The sequence below is a fragment of the Elephantulus edwardii genome, unplaced genomic scaffold, assembly GCF_000299155.1.
Source record: "Elephantulus edwardii isolate Elephantulus edwardi_28Jun2011 unplaced genomic scaffold, EleEdw1.0 scaffold00063, whole genome shotgun sequence".
NCBI classification, from domain to species: domain Eukaryota; kingdom Metazoa; phylum Chordata; class Mammalia; order Macroscelidea; family Macroscelididae; genus Elephantulus; species Elephantulus edwardii.
Genome location: NW_006399813.1, coordinates 10,349,055 through 10,364,271, shown reverse-complemented (window position 1 = coordinate 10,364,271; position 15,217 = coordinate 10,349,055).

Genomic DNA, 15,217 nt, shown 5'->3' with positions numbered 1-15,217 from the left:
GTTTTACAGTTTGATGGAGGGAGAGGGAAATTGGAAGAATCTGCTCAGAAAAAAAATGTATTCAAATTTTGTAAATGAACTATTATAATAAAAAAGTTTTAAAAAATAAAAAAATAAATTTTTTTAAAAAAAAATAAGAACAGAAGGTCACCACAAAGAGAGGAGGGGAAAAAATGAATGTCAAAGGAGATCCTAAAAATTGCACTAGAGTCGTGAGAAGCGAAAACAAAGGGAAGAAACGTTGACGTAAAAGTACTGAACAGAAGACTTCAAAGCGTAACTTGAGAAGGCAAAGCAAAGTATTATAGTGAAATGTGCAGAAACCTAGATTGGAGAATAAAAAGGGAAGAACTCTTGGCATGCCTCAAGCTAAAAGAACTGAAAAAGAAACCTAAGCCTTGATTTGCAATACTTAGAGATGCTATGGACAACATCTTGAGTGATCCGGAAACATCAAAAGAAGATGGAGAGAATTCCCAGACTTACTGTACCAAAAAAATTGGCCAACACAAAAGTATTTCAGGAAGTATCATGTGACCAAGATTCAATGGTAATGGAGGAAGGAGTTCAAGTTGCACTGAAGGCCTTGGCAAAAAATAAGGACTCATGAGTAGGAACATGAGGAAGGTAAATGTTGTTGTTGTTATATGCCATGGAGTTGCCTGCAGCTTGTTGTGGCCCTATGTACAACAGCTCTGAAGCCTGCCTGTCCTGAGACAGTCTCACTGACTCTGACACACCTAGCCCATTGTCCTAGTTACCGTGTAAGTTCGTCTCATCCAAGGTCTTCCTCTCCTACACTGTCCCTCTGCCTTTTTGAGCATGATGTCCTTCTCTAAGGATCAGTCCCTCTTAGTCACGTGCCCAAAGTACGTAAGACAGAGTTTCAAAATCCTAGCCTCCAAGGAGAAGCTTGGTTTTGCCCTGTCCAAGAAAGACCTATTTGTTTTCTTGCTTGTCCATGGTCTGTGAAATTGCAAAGTGAATCACAGTATCATTTATAGGGAAAAAAGTGTTTGGTTGGGATTTTTTTGTTTGGTTTTTTCCCCCCCAACATCGATTTAGTAGTCTGGTGCAACTGGAAGAAAATACAAGTAGTACATACCTTGATGTTGTTGCAGGTTCAATTCCAGACCACTGAAATAAAATTAATATAACAATAAAGCAAATCATAGGAATCTTCTTCTTTCCCAGTGTATATTAAAACTATGTTGGCATGGTACTCTATAGTCTATCAACTGTGCAGTAGCAATATGAAAGTATGTGAAATATTGTGAAAATTACCAACATGTAATACCAGTACAGAAGTTTCTGTTGGAAAAATGTCTCCCATGTAGACTTGCTTAATGGCAGGGTTGCCACAAATCTTCAATTTGCCTAAACAAAGTGAAATGAAGCTTCACTCTAACACAGTGTGTCTGTATGTATCATTAATTACATTCACAACATAGTCTAGTAATCACCACTATCTAGTTAGAAAACATTTTCTTAACTATACACATTAAGCAGTAACTTTCTCTCTTCCTCTCTGTCTGGTTCCCGACAACCACCAATCTACTTTTTGCCTCTATACATGTGTTAGTTAGTTATTTCATGTAAGCAGTATCATGCAATTTTGGTCCTTCTCAGTTTGGACGATTTCACTCAGTCAAAGCAGTATCAGAATGTCACTTCTCTTCCTCATTGCATACTATTCCATTGTATGCATATGTAAATATATTGTTTATCTGATCAGGATAACCAAGTTTTTAATCAAGTAAAGGAATAGAAAATTATAACAAAAATGAATAAAAAAAAAAGGTGGTGAGGGTATAAACAGTTTTCACTATAACTTAAAGGTTAGCTGTTCGAACTTAGTTGGTGTTGTGTTTGAAGGTATCTGGTCACCTCTGAAGCTCTGGTGATATGCTCCCATAAATATTATATGTATGGAACTGTTATAAAGTAGCTGTATGCTGTAACTCATGGGGTCACCACGAATACGAATTTATCATAGGGCAATGAGTATTTTCTTTACTTTATTTTTAGTAACCTTGGTAAATAACAGAGCTCTAAATGCTCCAGAACAATTTTTTTCTTGGAAGCAGCGCAAGCAGGGTGCTTCTTAGAGGCAAGGATGGTGAAACTTCATATCATATACTTTGAGCATGTTTTTAGGAACCGCTAGTCTTTGGAAAAATGTATCATCAGTGCAAGTGATAAATCGTCAAGCAAATAGGTTGACACAGTGACTGTAGCAATGGACTGGGATGTGAAGATGATACAAGATAGAGCAAGGTCCCAATATGTTGTTCGTAGGGTCACTATAAGACATAGTACATTAAAAGTCATCTAACACAAATACAATTTCTTCCTCTTTGGCTCCAGTTGCAGGAGCATATATTTGAAGAACCAATGGTTCTTCCTTGTATATATAATGAATCTTGTCCTATTACTCACAATTTTGTACTTCAGGATAGAACTTGAAATTGACTTTTTGACTTCATAGAACTTGAAATTGACTTTTTGACTATGAGCACAACACTATTCTTCTTCTGTTTTTCATTCCCTGCATAGTATACCATATGGTTATCTGATTCAAAGTGGCCAAAGCTTGTCCATGCCATCTCACTAATGCCTCTTGTGTGTCAGAAAGTGTGAGGATGGCACAGGATAAAATAGGCTTCAGATCTTTTGTCCATGTGGTTGCTGTGAGTCGTACTTGACTCAATGACACCTAACAACAACAATAACACAAATACTAAAATTATTGTTTAGATGGCCCGGCAAAGACTTGAATGAGGGGACATGAAAAAATACAAGATCTCTTGGATGTCAGAGGACCCTGATTTTAGCTTCCAAATTGTTTCTGTGACATAGAACGTGCTATTTCTCTTCTCTGGGCCTCAGTCCCTTAGTGGAAAATTATTATTTTGAGGTCATCACTTCTGACATCTTTGAAGCCAGGTTTTCTATTATTGCAGTTTCACTTGGACCAATCCTTCGAGGTGGAACGCTTGCCTGACATCACCATAATAAAGTAGCTAAATCATATCTTTTCTTTCTCATTCCTCTTCTCCTTTTTTGAGACTTTTATATGAAATATAAAATAACAAATCCTTTTTTGAGACTTTTCTATAAAGCAGATCTAAGTAATTTTTTGAAGCCTCATTTTACTTCCAGGCATAAAGCCCTGGGGGCCTCCATCCCAGCTTCCCCTCATTGCCCCTTCCTTTCTTCTTCCCCTATACCTTGAAGGTTGAACTCATTTAACGTGTAAATGATAGCAAATCAGGAACCTCCTGCTGCTTATAATGATAACACTTCCTATAATTTGCATGATAAAATTCAACTGATTTCAGATAGCATTTCTCAGGACAGATAGGTGACACCAGGGCTCCATGAGGGGAATAAATTACCACCTCAAGTTCTTTGCCATCACCCTGGTGGATTTGGATTGGCTGACATTCAGCCCCAAACAAAAGCACAAAGCCTTGTCTAATGGAGCAATGAAAAAGGATATCCAGGAAATATTAACAAGTTGTGCATGGTAATTTATGCAAATACACACCATAACTCAGCTGAAGAGATCCCGCTTACACCTATAGAAGGGAGCCACTGCTAGCTGAAGATTTTGTGCATTTGATATCATCTCATTACACCCCGGAGGTTGTGGGCTTCCATACAAATTAGGACTGGAGAGTCCACAGGGGCAATTAGTCCTCAGACCACCTGCATCAAAATCACCATGCGATGCTTATTCAATGCTCTGTTCTTGGGCTCTTTCACAGATCTATTAGGTCAGAACTCTCAGTGTTGGGCCTGGGAATCTGAATTTAACAAGTGTTCTTCCTGGTGGGTTTTGTGTCATCTAAACGAGACCATCTTTTCAGGGCCTGGAAAACACTCTTTGGGACAACACTATCAACATCTAGGTTTAAGCATACAATCTCTCAGTAAGAATTAGGCAAGCTGCTTTTTACCTTTCTAAGTCCTGAGCTCCTCGTTTATAAAAAAAGAGAAAGGCTCAATTATCCCTTAAGTATACTAAGAACTTATTTTTGTGTTTTTGGTTTTTTTGGGTTTTTTTTGTTCCTTAAACAAAGTGTGGATCACTATAGGCAAAGCAAAACATACATACACAAGTGGTTAGGTACACAACTCTGGTCTAAATAGGCCATATCACCTTGGAGTCCTGCAGCCTGAATGACCGTGGGAAGAAAGACATAATAGCTTCCTCCTCATTCATCACCGTCCTGTCAACTTCTCACTCACGTAGTTTCCCTTTAGACCTGTAGTTATGAAGGTATGATTGCTATTGCCAGGGCTTTCTTTGCAGGCTCCAAATCCTTTATCTTTTGAAGAAGGAAATTTCTTATTCCTTTTTCTAGGAAGCTCTGGTGTCCAGTGGTTAGGTATAACATTGCCAAGCTAAAGGCACCTGGTTTGAATCTGCCAGCTGCTCCACTGGAAAAAAAAACCCAAAACAACCCAGGTGTCTCTTTCCTTGAGATTAACTGCCTCTGAAAATCTGCAGAAGGGTCAGCTATGAGTCGGCTCTGACTTGATGGTATGTAACAACAACATGAAGAACTTATACTATCTAATATAAACAAAAGCTGCTCTGTTCTTTTATGTTTACTTGCTTTGTTTTACTTTTTTTAAAAAAAGTTGTTATTATGTGTCACCAAGATGATTCCAACTTAATAGTTATGTCTAATAGAACAGAACATTGCCAAGTTCTGTGCAGTTCTCACAATAATGGGTGTGCTGGAACCCACGGCTAAAGCCATTCAGTCTATCTCATTGAGAATCTTCCTCAGTCTGTGATGGTTGAAATAGCTTCCTGTACCGTAGCTTCCAGTGAAAGTGTGTTAAACTGACAGGCAAGTGGTGGCTGTATATCTCATTCATTAGGATATCCTTATCAACCAGAACTGTACCAGGTATATATTAAATCCACAATAAATATTTTTTTTGCATGAAGGATCTGAGAAAAACTACCTTTTGAAAAGGGGGGGGGGAGAAGATGACCAGAGTATAATTTAATAGCTGAATATATTACCATATAAAACTAATAGAGCCAAATATGCTCAGGGTGTTCTATACCTATATTATCTCATCCATTCCTTACAAGTCTGTATCAAAATATGCATTTTACCTGAGGAAATTGCGCTCACACAGGTTAAAATACTCATCCAAGAATTCACATCATTAAACTGCCAAGGATGGGCTTCGTGCCAGGTTTGTCTGACAATAAAGCCTGTAATATTTTTCATCTCATCACGATGTCTCCCAAGGTACAACCCAGTAAAAATGTAACAGTTTTGTCTAAGTGCATTTCCATCTATTTACTCTTATTTCTTTCTTATCAGAAACTGCTTTGTCTATCTTGTTTTAAAAGATTAAAAACAAGATTGGAGCTATTTAGAATAGCAGGCAGCTGTTTCTGCAGGCAAGGCAGCCAAGCTGTGCTTACACAGTAACTTTGGTGGTGGGCAGGGCCAGCACGAGGCCTCCCCAGCATCACTGAGATTTACGGCCCAGCTCAGAAGGCCACCCCTCATTGCTCCTGTGCAAGTTCCAGGTTGCTTCTTAAGGACTGTGATCTCCAGACTAGGCATTGTCCCCTCTTTCCTTCTGAACTTCTGGCACTAATCTTCAGCGAGGTTTCCCATCAGTTTCATAGTTATGCCTTCTTGCACCCCTCATAATTTTTAAGGTTGCACACGTCTTGGGAGTGTTGAAAATTACTAAATGTGTATAGAAGGGGAAGATATCTCTGGCAGCGGAATCAGCCTGAAAAAAGGCACTGAGGAGCTGCAGCAGTTCTGGTACTTAACCCAGAAGCCTAGTAATTAAAAGGAGAAGTTATACTCCCTGGAGTCATCAGTTGCCATCAATTTGCCTCTGGCTCCTGGTGATTGCAGGTGCATCACTGTAGAACTGTGCTCCACAGGGTTTTCAGTGGCTGCCTTTCTGGACATACATGACCCAGCAGGCCTTTCTTTGGAAATACCTCCCGGTAAACTTGAACTCCCAGCCTTACAATTCTTAGCCACTCACATTAACCATGTGTACCACTGAAGGGATCTACTTTGTACAGTAAACGCTTCACTGTGGAGGTTTCTTAGAGGCCCTGCTCCATATTTATTTTCCTTTTCTTCCTCTTTGTCTCCATTTGGATCACGTGCACATTCTCTGCAAGAGAATGTCATTGTTCACGCTGTCCTTTTTCATGACTAGAAGGCACAGCAATAAAGCCAGACCACCTGATGAGCCAGTAGCCAGTAGAAAGAGGCACTGCTTGTCCGCATGGTCAGTTTTCCCCAGTGGGAGTGTGCGCATGGCAAGCCCTCTGTGTTTAAGCATCCTCAGCTAGATACCTTCTCAGCTGAGTGATCCTTTCATGCATACAAGGCAGAAACACACCCTGGTATTGCCCAGTGGCACATGGACAAAAGCAGGATGAGTCAGTGGAGAAAGACATAGTGAGAAACAAAGAAAGATAAGCTGTAATGGGATTGCAAAACATAATGAGGTGGCCCACTGTGGTTTCCTTGCTGCTGTTTTCATTTATTCTTACACCAAGGTCTGCATTGTGTGCTCTTACCCCTGAAACTCAGAATTCAGCAATTAACACCTTAAAGCCATTTCACTTCATTACAGGGCATCAGGGCATCATCAAATGTTGACCACTCCTCTGGTCTGTAACCGCAATTCTTGATTCTTGTTGTGAACCATTAAGTCAGAACCGACTCATAACTGACCCTCGAGGCAGTAAATCTCATGGGAGGAGATTGCCCATCTTGTACCTGTAGAGTGACTAGTGGATTTGACCATGTGCCATTGGGTCGCCAATGCAATTCCTTACCATTAAGCCAGCAAAACTCCTTATGCAATTTTCATTGTCTTTAATTAAGAGGAAGCATAACTAAAACCCACTGCAAACATTAAGGCTGGCAGTTTCCTCTGTAGGACCTTTGATACAGGCCTTTGCATAGTCTGTCCCCTCAGGTTCCTTACATTGCATAGGCTCTTTCTATTTTTGAGTTGAGCCCATCTTCCTTTTGGGTGCAGAAAAGTCAGGTTTCATCATTTTCCTCCTCAACTCCTTTCTATAACTGTTCTCTTTGCTCCTCACAGGCCCACCAGTATGGGCTGCCTTTGTTCTTTGCACAAAGGGACTTGTCAGTATTGAAGCCTCTTTTCAGGGGAGCGGAGAGGAGCCTCTTGTTTTTCTAAGTCACAATCAGATGCATTATTTGCGCTCCCATCCTCCTCCAGACATGCGACATAAACATAACTGCATACAAGACTTCACATATTCATGGGTGTAGGGGAGTGTGAACAAGAGGGGAGTATGTAATTCATCACAGGAGAAAAATGAAACAAAGCAAAAAGTTACCCACCAAAAAACAAAGACAAAAAAGCAGAGGAGAGAGAAGGAGAGAAAATACAAAAGGTGTTAAGAACACAGAGTAGTTAGGAATGGTGCCCAGAGCCCCAAGATTTCAACAGCCTACCCCTAGGGTAATGTTTGCAGTGTCAGATCCTTTCAAGAATCTCTTCAAATCCAGGGTCCAGTCAGTGGTTGGACATGGTTCTCCAGTGTGACATCCAGAGTGACATCCATCAAGAGGCCCCTTGGGCTCCCGCTTTGGGCTGACAAGATTGGAGCTGTCAGTGTGGAGACAAGCAGCCAAGCAGCAACAGTGACCAGCGCGACCAGCCACAGGAGTGAAGTCACATCCAGGCTTCTCTCCTGGTTGGCCTCACAGGGTGCCAGGCTCTGAGGCCCACGGGTACACGGTCAGCTTTCATGTTTCATTTGTCACTCCCTTCTTTGTGCCTGTCCTCCCTAAACGTGGTCTAGGGCCAGGAGAACAAGGGAGACAGAACCCGCTGGAGGCTAGATGCCAAGTTCACACAGAGCCATCAGGACCTGAGTTTGGCTTGGCCAGCATTTCACACCCTGCTCAGCTCCACAGAACGCCCTTTGTAAGCTGATTCTGATTGACACGCACTTCTCTTGGGGAATGGCACTTAGTCTGTGTGTGATCCTGGCTCCCTGACCACAAAAACAAGTAGTGCTAATGTGGAGGTCAATTAAATAATGCCAGCCACGGCTTGCCTTCCCCCTCGGCATTCGGCCCTGCCCATGAAAGATGCTTTGCCGATTATTAACAACAACAATTAATGGCAGGGTAATCAACTGTGAAAGGAGGCCAGTTAGGGTAGCCGGGACAATCCACCCTTAGACTCCTAGGGCCAGAGCCTTTCAAGGGAGTAGATCGCCGCCTGGACATGCAGACAGTGTGCTGAGAATATGACACAGCATGTGGCTTCACAGAAAGAGAGTTCAGGAAATGTTGGCCTGGTGCTGGCCCCACGTGACAATACCTCATACATTCTTCTTGTTAATTATGTTCATGACCTGAAGGAAGAGATGTTTCCTGACTGTGCAAAGCCACAGCTACACAAGCAAGCCATTGGTGCTGGAAATGACAGTCATTGTGTGCGTCGGAGCCACTCATAATATTCCTAGAAAATATTGTTTGCCTGAATCAGACATGTTAAGTACCATCAAGTCAGTTACAATGTTGTTGTTGTTGTGTACCAAAGAGTCAGAACTGACCCGTAGCTGACCCTCTGGCAGGTTTTAATCGCATAAGAGACGGCCCATCCTTCTCCCAGGAGCAGCTGGTGGCCTTAAACTATGTTCCTTCGGGATTGCAGTGCAGCTTCTTGCCACTAGGCCACCAGAGTTCTTTCAGTTACAATAGCTTGTAATTTATTATTAAGGACTAATTGATGCTTAGGAGCTCTGGTAAGTCTGTAGAGAGTTATGCTCTAGCGCAAAGGTGGTGCCTCTTCGGTGGTTCAAATCTACCAGTGGATTCAAGTCTGAGTTTCATTGCTATTGATTGAACTCCAACTCAGAGGCTACAAATCTCATGGGAGAGACATCCCGTCTCTTTCCCATGGAGCAACTAGTGGATTCAAACTTCCAGAAAGGTATGGTCTTTGAGTTCTCAGAACACTCTCCTGTACTACCACAGCGAACTTCCTTCAAAATGCCAAAACCTTAAGGAAAGGATATTTTACTGCATATTTTCAGTCAACACTATGCTCAGAATAATTGTAATCATAACCAAGATTTACCACGACACTTCAGTTTGCTAACACTACTATTATGACACCCCCATTATTGTCACCTATATCATCATCAGAGTGGATGCTTTTGAGCTGTGGTGCTGGAGAAGGGTACTGAATGTACCCTGGACTGCCAGGAAAACAAACAGATCCATCTTGGAGAGGATTAAACCAAGCTGCTCCTTGGAGGCAAGGATTCTGGGGCTTCGTCTGACATACTTTGGACATGTTGCCAGGAGGGACGGGTCCTTGGAGAGGGACATCATGCTTGGGAGGGTGGAGGGACAGCGCAGAAGGGGAAGACCCTCTATGAGATGGATTGATTCGGTGACTGGGGTAATCGGGATGGGTGTGTCAGAGGCGGTGAGGTTGGCGCAGGATAGAGCAGGGTTTAGAGCTGTTGTGCATAGGGTCGCTATGAGTCGGAAACGACTCGATGGCACATAACAACAACAACAACATATCATCATCAAATAATTAGCTCATATTTAACCATATTTGTTCCAGTCAATGTTTGACACCATATTTGTTCTAGTCAATATTTGATGTATGTATTGCTTACTTAATCTTACTACAATGTTACGAGAACAATGAGTCAAACTTTTCCATTTTACAGATGTTGTGCCTAAGGCTCAAGGAAGAAGAATGACTTATCCACTGTCTATAGATTAGTGGAGATTTGCATTTCTAGAACTAGGTCTCTGATGTTACTGTCACCACTTCTACTCTAGTTTTCTGGGCTTTTCTGTCCTGCACATGAACTGCACAACCATCACGGCCAGAAATGGACACTACCAGCAGTGGCATCACTAGGAGGGGGTGGAGGCCATGGACCATAATGTATGACACTATCAGAACATGTGACACCAAAATTACTACAGAATTTTTGTTCAGCATTTCAGCAAAAATTTGTTATATTTAAAAAAAATTCTTATAATTAGTTTAATTAACTGTTTTTGTCAGTCCAGCTTGTATGCATCTATATACGTAAAAGGCTAAAGCTCTGTGCTAGTTTATTTTTTAACCTTCCAGTGTGCGCAGGCCAGAGCTGTCATTGGTACACAATTATAACAATGCTTCAAATCATGTTGTTTCCTCCACATGTGCATCAAGGACCAGATGTTGCCTTGTGGCTGTATTTTTAAAGTTGGTGACTTTGTCAAATTTTCTGGTGCTTTATTCACACTATTGTGGTAATCAGTTTTTGTAAACAAATATCAACAACTCTTTTGAGAAGTAAATGTTAATCAAGGGAGTTCTGGTGGCCTCATGGCAGGGAGCTGCTCTGCAATGCGGTTTGAATTCACGAGCTGCTTTGCAGGAGAAAGATGAGCAATCTTCTCCTAAAGGTATGCAGTTCAAAGCCACCAGCAGACGAATGGGCACTCCTGAAGGCATGCAGTTCAAAGCCACCAGCAGACAGATGGGCACTCTCCTCCCGTGCAATTAACTGCCTCTGAAAACCACTGCCAGGTCAGCTATGGGTCAGTTCCAACTCGATGGTACACAACAACAATAACAAAAATTAATCAAAACAAAAGGAGAAATTTTGCAAAGGCTCTGACATCATTAAATGTACAAAGATTCTGCAAAATCATTTTTGCTTGTTCTCATAAGATCTAAGAAATGTTACATTTAAGTAACTTAAACTACGTTGTCACACACTATCCTATGATTAAAATGGATAAGAAATGTTACTATGGATTCTGAAAGTTTGGTATAGGAGAAGGGAGTGTGAAACCCTGAGTCGTCACACGGGGTGACACCAACCCTAGATATGCCATTGATTACAGTACAAGATAGTGTTGTGTACTGTAGAGTCAGAACTGACCCATAGCTGACCCTCTGGTGGGTTTTCAGAGGCATTTAATCACACTGGAGGAGATTACCCATCTGTCTACCATGGAGCAACTGGTGGCTTTGAACTGCATGCATTTAGGATTGCAGTGTAGCATTCTTGCCACTAGGCCACCAGGAGTTTTGCTTTAAAGAGCAGAACAGCTCCCCTTCTAGGAAAACAACAACAACAAAACAACAAACTGCTTTCAGAAGTCTTAAGGATGATGAGAGCTTCAGTTTAGAAACTCCAAATTAATGTATCAGTAGCCTTCACGCCAGGGTGACAGTGGTGAATACTCACCTTCAACGAGATGAGGCTTCCTGACTAAATTCTTGGTCAAGGCACCTCACGCATAGCCACCACCCCTCTGTCAGTGAAGATACGGTTTGCTGGGATTCTGAACAGGTTTCAGAAGCATTTCCAAACTGAAAATAGACTAGAACAAAGATCTACCGTTCTATTTCCAAAATTCAGTCCCTGGAATCCCTTTGCTTCATATTGGTCTGATCTATAACTGATCACTGGGGCAACAACAGACGACTTTTAATTCCTTCGTGTAGGAGATGACTGTGAGGTGAAGGCTGACTTTCAGCCCCTGATAGCAATATCTTAGTGAAAGAAACACTTCTAAGTATCTCTGAATGTTCCTTACAGGGCTGAGGATTTAACAGATGGAGTGAGTGTGTGTGTGTGTGTGTGTGTGTGTGTGTTTGCAAGTGTAGGTAATAAAACAATTTCTCTTCCTATTAGAGCTAATTGCAATATTTTTATGTTTGTTTGTCTCCCAGACCTAGTACACGACTCAGTACAATACATACTCAGCTTCTGAGTATCTGCCTGTCTGGCTGCAATCTGTATTCCCAGCACTGCAGACCTAGAGGGGGGAGCTGGGCTAATCTCGACCATATGGATGTTGCCACTGCAGTACGATAATGATGCTTTAAGGGACGGTTGCTTTATGCTTCTTTCTCCGCCTTCCCCATCTTCTTAATGATGACATAGTCACAAGGCCAGTTCTCTTCTTTTCTGCCCTTCGGCCATCAAGTGGCTCCTTTTACTTGTTAATTACTGATGCAGTCTGATGCGATGGAGCCTTCATCTGTGGATGCTCTGATTCTGAGACCTGGGGCTGGATGTTTAGGGTAGTGTCCCCATGCACTTTGGGGAGTTAACAGAATGAGCATCTGCCTCAAGGACAGAGCACTTCTGAGAGAAATGCTTGCCAAATACCATTGTTCCTCTCCGATGACTTCTCTTTGGTCACAGTTAATCAGATCATCAAGGCAGAAATAATATGCAGGCAGTTTGAGACATACACAAGTGATTGTGTCCACTTGTTATGGCCTTGAATTATCTTGGAAACTGGAGAAATTGTCTCTACACATCAAGGCAATATATTTAATACTTGACTTTGTATATGTCAGTGAGCACACGTGTGTAGGTATGTAAGTGTATGATGTAGAATACGGATTTATTTGTCCTTGATAATGTAAAAATCCACCCCTTGTCCGTTCAGTTTGTTATACTGTGGAAGCAAGTGTGTTGCTCTGATGATGTGAGCTGCAGCACTGGTCTTTCGAATCTCAGCAGGTTCACCCTTGGTGGGCAGATTTCAGTGGAGCTTCCAGGCTAAAACAGACTAGCAAGAAAGGTTTGTGATCTAACCAGAAAATTAGCTGCTGAGAATTACACGAATCATCACAGAAGATTACTCAACATAGAGTTGAAAGCTGAATCCCCTAAATTTGAAGATATTCAAAACACAAAATGGCCATTACACTGGACCAAAATTTGTTAATGATTGCACAAATGGTATAGGACTGACTGGGCTGCATTGTTCTATCACACATAGGGTTTCCGTGAGTAGCAAGCAACAGCAAAGTAATGAAAATGTTAAAGTAATTCCATGAACATAGTAATATTTAAAACCTCCAGGCACACTGTAAGACTACTTTTTTTTTTACTTCCATTTCTATTGCTATTGTTGTTGATTAATGCAGTTGAGTTGAGCAAAACTCATAGTGACCCTATGCACAAAAGACTTGTATCTTGTTTTATAACTCTAGGGTCATACAATTGCCAGAGGCATGTTGTTTAGGAAGTGGATGCCACTCTTGCTTCCAAGCCTGTCTGAATCTGGGAGCTTCAACAAACACTGTCCACCCTGGGTAACCATTATGGCATTTGACACACCAGTGGCACAGCGTTCAGCATCACAGCAACCCCAAGCTACCTCAGTACAGAAAACAGCCAGACAAGTGCTGTACCACTTAGAAGAATGTTGTCCCAAACAAAATTAACCCCATGTCCCAGGGTGGCAGACCCAAGTACCCAACTGACTTATAAATGCAAAGACCCACCCACCAGATCCTGATTGACTCCAAATAAGATGCTCTCTGTCCACAGCTAATTGTTAGCTAAATCCAGCTAATCCAATCAGCTCAAACACAATAGTGAATGAAATAATAAAACAACCAAACAGTCCACCCTCCACTAAAACTAGAGAATCCACCTTCCAAAATCTAATGGCTTCACACATAAGCCTCCAAAATAGAGATTTAGCCAAGACCCAACCACTTTTTAAATACAAAGAGAAACAAATTTACACACACAAAAAAATCACAGTAAGTAGCAGAATCAAGTCTTAAAGGTGGGTGTATTTTTCCATAGTCAATGATGCTTTAGTGAAACTGAACTAACTTTCTGAAACATCTCTAAAATTCTTGGCTACACAATGCTAGGTCATTAAGCCAACAGGTCTGATATTACCTGGGAGCTTGTTATAAATGCAGAATCTTGGGGTTCACTTTGTTGTTATGTGCTGCTGGGTCACCTGCAACTCATAGCGACCCTATTGTACAACAACCCTAAACCCTGCTCTATCCTGTGTCAATCTTATTGTCTCTGACACACGTACCCCCATTACTTCAGTCACTGAATAATCTCATCAAGGGTCTTCCTGTCTTGTGCTGTTCCTCCACCCTCCCAATCATGGTGTTACTTTCCAAGGACTTGTCCTTCCTTGCAACATGTCCAAAATATGTCAAGCAAAGCTTCAAACTCCTTGCCTCCAAGAAGCAGCTTGGTCTCACCCTCTCGAGAACAAGCCTGTTTGTTCCCCTAGCAATCAATGGTATATTCAGTACTCTTCTCCAGCATCACAACTCAAAGGCATCAATTTTCCTTCTATCATCTATAGTCATTGTACAGCTCTCTGATGTACAGCAAATAATTGTGATGATTATGACCTAGATCAGGTACGCGTTAGTCTTCATACTGACACCTTTCCTCTTCAGTACTCTGGAGAGGTCTCTGAGAGACTTTCCCAATGCAATTTGTCTTTTGGTTTCCTGGTTGCTGGTACCAAGTGTGTTGATTGTGGAGGCAAGCAAACTAAAGCTGTTAATAATCTCAATATCTTCACCATCTATCATGATGCTGCCAATGAGCCTAGTGCTGAGAATCTTTGTTTTCTTGATGTTGAGCTTCAATCCATATTGAAGGCTCAGTCTTTGACCCTCTGCAGCAATTGCTTCAGGTCCTCATCACTTTCAGCAAGCAGGGTTGTGTCATCTGCATAACGCAGATTGTTGAAGAATCTTCCTCCAATCCTGATGCCACATTTCTCCTCATAGAACCCAGCCTCCTGGACAATCTGTTCTGCATATAGATTGAAAAGGTATGGAGGAAGGACACATCACTAGTGTACACCCTTCCTGATTTAAAACCACGTAGTGTTTTCTTGCCTTGTTTTGATGACTGCCTGTTTTGACAATAAGCATGATCAAGTGTCCTGGGATTCTCATTCTTCTCAGAGTTAGCCACAGTTTGTTGTGATCCACATAGTTAATTGCCTTTCCATAGTCAATGAAACACAGATAGACATACTTCTGGTACTCTCTGTTTTCAGCCAAGATCCATCCATTGACTATAATATCCCTAGAACCACTGCCTCTTCTAAACTCAGCCTGCACTTCAGGCAGTTCTCTGTTGATGTACCGTTCTTATCATTTTTGGATAATTTTCACCAGAATCTTCCTTGCAGTTTATATAAAGGATATTGTTCAATAATTTCCATTCTCTGTCAGGTCACCTTTCTTTGGAACAGGAACAAATATAGATCTCTTCCAGTCAGTTGGCCAGGTGGTTGTCCTCCAGATTTCGTGGCACAACTTTGTGAGTATGTCCAGGGCAGTTTCTGTTTGTTGAAATATGTCAGTTGTTGTTGTTGTTGTTGTTGTT